This window comes from Rhinolophus sinicus, linkage group LG02 (assembly GCF_036562045.2).
Source record: "Rhinolophus sinicus isolate RSC01 linkage group LG02, ASM3656204v1, whole genome shotgun sequence".
Taxonomy (NCBI): Eukaryota; Metazoa; Chordata; class Mammalia; order Chiroptera; family Rhinolophidae; genus Rhinolophus; species Rhinolophus sinicus.
Genome location: NC_133752.1, coordinates 195287880 through 195293940, shown reverse-complemented (window position 1 = coordinate 195293940; position 6061 = coordinate 195287880).

Genomic DNA, 6061 nt, shown 5'->3' with positions numbered 1-6061 from the left:
CTGCCAGGAACTCTGGAGCTCAGAAGGCTGCTCTCTGCCAGCTGAGAGGGGAGGTGTTTAGAGGCCTCTGGATTCTGCTTGCAAGTGGTCTTGGGCCGCCTGGTAAGGAGGTGAGTTCCCTGGCTCTAGAGGTATTCAAGAGCCGGTGATGTTTTTTGATGAAAACAATGAATGATGTCAATTATTTCTCCAACCACCATATCATTTCACCTATCTTAAAGTTGTTTTTTTTTTTAAATGAGCAGGTTTTACCTTAATAATACAAATAATACATAACTATATATACATAAGCAAGTGAGATGACCTCTTAGGGTCAAGCATTCTTTCATTAGTAATTTGGCCATTGTATAGTGAGTGCCTACTATGTGTCAGCATACAGAGATGAAACACACATCACTCCCTCACCCTAAACTCTTCTATGGCTCCCTGTTGCCTAGGGAACAAAGCCTAGCTCCTGGGCCCAGCATTCAAGGCCCTCAGTGATCTGGTCCCATGTTCCTCCCCAGCCGTGAGCGTTGCCCTCCATCCACACTGAACTGTACATTCTTGACTCCCCACCCCACCCTAGTGCCCATGTGTTGATACTCGATGCCTTTGCTGCGACCTGCAATGCCCTTCCCAACAATCTTGGTCAACACACTCCTGTTCCTTCCCCTGTTCTCCACAAAGCCCTCCCTGACCTCTCCTCCAGGCCCACAGCTCCCAGGCATCCACCGTGACTGTTGGATGGCAGTATTCACAGCCTGTCCTTCCGTACAGCTTGAAGGGCAGAGCCATACCAAGCCCCTCTCAGGCTCCCAGTGGGCACATCTATGTAGTTTTGCTGGGGCCTCACGAAGTTCCTGTCAGTCTGTGCAGAGCTGAGGGCCCAGAGGCACCAGCTCTGGACCCCCAGTCCCCAGGGAGCCTCCAGCTACCCCAACAGCTTCTAACCTAGAGGGTTAGGCCAGGCCAGAGCAACTGCAGGCAGTTCTGCAGGAGTGCAGGCTGCCCAAATGTTTATACGCCTTCCCAGAGGACCCTGGTCTGGAAACAGTCCAGGAAGCAGCCTTGGCCCCAGACTTTCCTCACATCATGCCAGGCAGGGCCACGAATGGAAGAACTCGCAGATATTCCTGGCATCCTCGTCTCTGAGAAAGTGGGCATGGGGACACAGAGGTTAGGGGTTGATTTTTCCTCTTCCACTGTCTAGTAAGAACCCCACGTCCATCAGCTTGGAGGATGGGGGGGAGAGGGGTGCTCTACCTCGCGGAGCCAGCCTCTTAATGCAGCAGCTGTAAACCAATCAGGACCCAGCTGGCTAGAAATAACAGCAGCAGCCTGGAAAGAAGAGGCTAAGAGGATAGGTGTGGCCTAATGCGAAAGGCTGAGTCATCTTCAGGCCTGATTCCAGATGATCTCTGCTACCCTCACCACTCAGCCTTGAGGACCCCAGCCTCCACCCTCCCCTTGTACTTCCTCTGAGCTGGCAGGAACAGTTCTGAATGCCCAGGTCAGGGCGAGGGAGCCCAAAGGTCCCCTTTCCCTGCGTCCTGGCTGTGCCCTGGCCAGAGCTGTGCCCGTTGCCTCTTTGGCAAAGAGGAGATGGATGGTACCTACCTCCTAGTGTGGTTGTGACAATAAATAAGCGCGTACAGCACGTGGCATGGAGCACACTATTACAGCACACCTCCACTTTCTACATGGGACACAGGCTCAGCAAGTAGGTGGCAGTACTGGGATTTGAACCCAGGCCTTGGCTGTCCTGGGGCCTGAGCTCAGGGCAGGAAGGAGGCTGGCTGGGGGAGCTGGAGAGGCCTCCTTACCTCCCTGTGCAACACCCATAGACCAGAGCCCAGAGCCCTCCCTGGGCCCCCTCTGCCTGGGCCTGATTCCAGAGAGACCCTGCGCTGTGTCCCATCGTAAACTCATCAGGCCAGGGCCCTGTGCCCTTGTAGTCTCAGGCTGCCCCTCCTTGGAGTAGGAGCTGAAGCCGGAACTCCAGTTCTCGGAAAGGAGAAGGGGAAGGGAGGGGCTGGCTCCAGTGGAATTCTGCCCTGGGGACAGTAATCAGATCCTAGGAACCCTGAGGTTGGTTTCTGGCGGTGTGCTTGCAGATGTGCTTTTGTCTGAGAGCTGGGGAAGAAGAAGACCCAGCCCTTTATTGGGAGGCGGCTGAGTGGCCCCTGCTGGGCTGAGGCAGGCATGCTGTCAATTATGTAATAAACCTTCCCGCTGGTCAAGCTTTCCCAGCAGCTCTGGGGTGGGGGGGATAATTCTTCTTGCCGCTATATCAATATTCAACTTCTTGTTTAAATATTACATTGGAATGTCTTCCATCTGAGTGCCCACAGAGACCCCGGATGAGTGAGTAACTTGGGGCTGTGTTCCTGGAAGTCAGGTTTCACGCTTCGCTTGTTCCTAAATCTCTGCTTGTCCTAACATGGGCCAGCCAGTGCAAGGCATGCTGGGGATTCCGCTCTGAGGTTGGCGGTCAGGACTGGACGTGGCTTCGGGACCTGACAACTGGCCATGGATACAGGTGCGATGTGGGCTACCTAGAGGGTGGGGGGACACATCTACTCCCTGGGCAGGGGACAGCGGCTGGAAGGAATCATGGTGGTGGGTGGGACTGTACCAGGGGGGGAGGAAGGCGGGGGTACCCCCAAACAGGAAGACATTCCTCATAGCCATTGTCCCCCACCCACAAAAATCAGAACACAGCTTCCGTCCCCACCGACTTCCAAGGAGTGAAAGAAGATAGGAGGCCTCTGGCTGCTAGAAACCACTCAGGTGGCTGCAGCCATGAGGGCATTATTATCCCACACGATATATCGGCTAAGGCACTGGGGAAGCTGCTGTAATGAAAAGGCTCCAAAACAGAGCCACTTTAATAAGGTAGAAAATTGTTTCTCTCTCACATCACAGCCCCAAGGTGAGTGCTCCAAGGCCCATGGGGACAGGCCGCCATCCCCAAGATGGGGCTTCCAAGGGGCTCCAGCTGTCGCTATTTTCCAGCTGGTAGGAAGGTGGTGGAGGGGGTTGTAAGTCTTTAAGGAGATAATCCAGAAGTTGCAAGCCTTACTTCTGCTAGCATCCCATTGGCCTGGACTTAGTCACATGGCCACACTCAGCTGCCAAGATGCTGGGAAGTGTAGTCAGCACCTTGCGGGGGAGGGGATGCAAATGTCGAGCTGAAACTCATGTTCTAGGTGGATGACAGGAAGAATGGACACTAGAGGATAGTTAACCGTGTCTGCCATACGTAACCCGGTGTGGGGACAGAGTCCCAGAGAGCAGTTTCCAGGCTCTCGGCCTCACGTGGAAAGGTGCTGGCTCGGGTAGTAGATGTCCATCAGCTGTGACTAGTTAGCCATCAGCTGTTACCGGTTAGCCATTAGCCACTGATATAACTGCCATGGCTAAGCTAGCAAGAATGGATTGTGGATTGTGGATTGCAGAGAGGCACAGATTGCAGTTAACACGGCGGATTGCAGTTAGCAAGTGAGGTTGGTTGGCAGAAAAGCGGACAGCGGGTTGCAGATTGTGTAGCTCCTTCTTCCTGTGTCTCTAACCCAGCCGCCAGCGAGAATATAGTGGTATGATTCCCTTATCTGTGGCTCCGTGGGTGTTCCTTTCTGGTGTCACCATGTCCTGTGTTCTTATGCGGGGATCGGGACCAGAGACCCCACATGACACCCCGCATGACACGGGGAACCTGGTTAAAGGAGACTTCCAGGATTAGTGAATTCAGCAGTTCATCAATATCTTCATATCTTCAAGGACCCAGTGTGTTGACTTTGGTCGAGGGCTTGTTCTCTCATGGCCTCAAGGTGGCTGCCACTGCTCCAAGCATCACACCCTAATGCACTAATGCAAAAAGACAAAAAAGAGAATGTTCCTCTCCTGTGTCTAGGAAAACTTTCTCAGAAGCTCCTTTCTCCAACTGACTTCCCCTAATCTTTATTGGCCAGGATAATATCACATGCCTAGCAAAGGAAGTGGAATGAGCATGACGGGCTTAGACCAGTTGACATTCACCAGGGGCTGGGAAGGGCCACACTTCCTCTACAGCACAAAATCACCTGAGGGTTAAAGAAAATCAGGGATCCTTTAGCAAGAAAGAAGAGGGGTGGGGATGCCTGTGGTAAGGACCCTCTATGGTAACTGGCACTTCCTGCTCATCTGCTCTGCCCCAAGCCCAGCAGGAGACTCTTGCCTGCGCATGGTTTCATTCATCTCACCCTTGTGAGTAGGACACCATATGAGGACATCGAGGCTCAGAGAGGTTAGGGGACTTGCCTAAGGCCACACAGCCAGCACCTGGCAGAGTTGCCATTCCAGCCCACGTGTGTCTAACTATAAAGCCAGTCTCCTTCCCACTGCAGGATACCCCAGCAGAAGTCCTGTGACCAGCCCTCCTTAGTTCTAAGAATTAGAACCTGTGAAATATTTCATGGTGGTGTAACTGGCAGAGGATTTGTGTAGAAACACAAGTTTTATCCTACGTTGAAACTGAATGCACATTTCACAGGACCCTAAGGCTCTTTGCAAAATTGTCCTTTGATATCGGTTTTACTAAATGAGCACACAGTTTTATTGTTTTGGCCCCTTGCTCATCCCAGGACTGGTTGGTGCTGACACCATTTGTTGTGAGGATATCAGTTGGATTTTTTCGTAAATAGCGACAACAAAAAAGAGGGGCTTAAACAAGACAGGAATGAATTTCTCACTTGTGTAGAAGCCTAGAGGCGGGCAGCTCAGGGCTGGTGTGGCAGCTGCACGGTATCAGGAACCAGGGTTCCCATGAGCTGGTGGCTCCACCACCCTCAGCACATGGCTTCCACCTCACGGCCCTGGATGGCTGCTCAAGCGCGAGCATCACAGGTGCATTCTAGCCAGAAGGAAAGAGGAAGGATTGACATGGGGCACTCTGCCCATTGGAGAGAGTGCCTGAAAGTGGCATGTGGTATTTGTACTTCATGTCGTTGGCAAGAATTTAGTCATAGGACAACTCAGCCGCAGAGAAGGCGTTAAACTGCGATGCAGTCCCCTTACAGGCCCAAGATGGCTTTGGAGCTTGAGCACAGATATGCCCCCACCTCCAGCGTGACCCAGCGGTCACTTACCGTTCTCTGCCCACCCTGGCCACTTCATGCACAGATCACTTCTGTCTCCCCTGCCGGCAATGAGATCCTCAAGGACCAGACAAGACGGTAGAGTAACCCCTCTCACAGGTACAGGATTTTACGTCTCACAAAGTGCCCCCATCCCTCACCTGCACAAGAACTTCATGAGGCCATATGATCTCCGCTTTACCCAGGACACATCGGATGCCCCGAGGAGACTTTGCCCAAAGTCCACAGCTGGTGCAGGCAGAGCTGGAACGCCGTCCAGGTCTGTCTGACCCCAGCCCAGCCATTGCGCTGCCCTGCCCTCCTGCAGAAAACCCAGGAAGGGCTAAATCACTCATGGGGGGAAAATGCAGGGAGGGTCACAGGACCCCCTCCTTCCACCGTCAGGCACAGCCCACTGTCAGGTCCATTCCCTCCGGGCCTTCTAAGCCAAGAGCCTGGCTCTCGAATGGGAGAATCCAGGTGGAGCGGAGCCCCCTCCCCTATGGGCAGCCGTCCCAGTGTCCGGCCTGCCCCCCGGCTCCTCTGAGAGGCCTCAGCTCCCCCTCTGCAGGTGCTGGCTAGAACAGAACAGCTCCACAGCCGCAGAGGACCCCCAGCTGGGCTGAGGCTACTCTCATGTGCCCCTACTCCCACAGTAGCTGCAGGGGTGGAGCGTCCCCCTGAGTCCCCTGGGGCTGGACAGGGAGGAGGAAGGAAGCAGGAAGGGCTCACATGGCCCTGATTTCCCCCTGCAGCCACACTCGCTACTCGCTCTGTGTGCCAGTCAGTGCCTCCCCCCTCAGACTGTGAGCTCCTCCAGGGGAGGACCCATGTCTGATTCATCCGTGAGACCCCACCATCACCCTGCCTGGGCCTTGTCACAAAGGAGGTGTCAGGTGACTGTTTGCTGAGTGAATGAGTGAATGAATGAATAAATGAAGGAAAGACAGGAAGCCTAGTCCCCG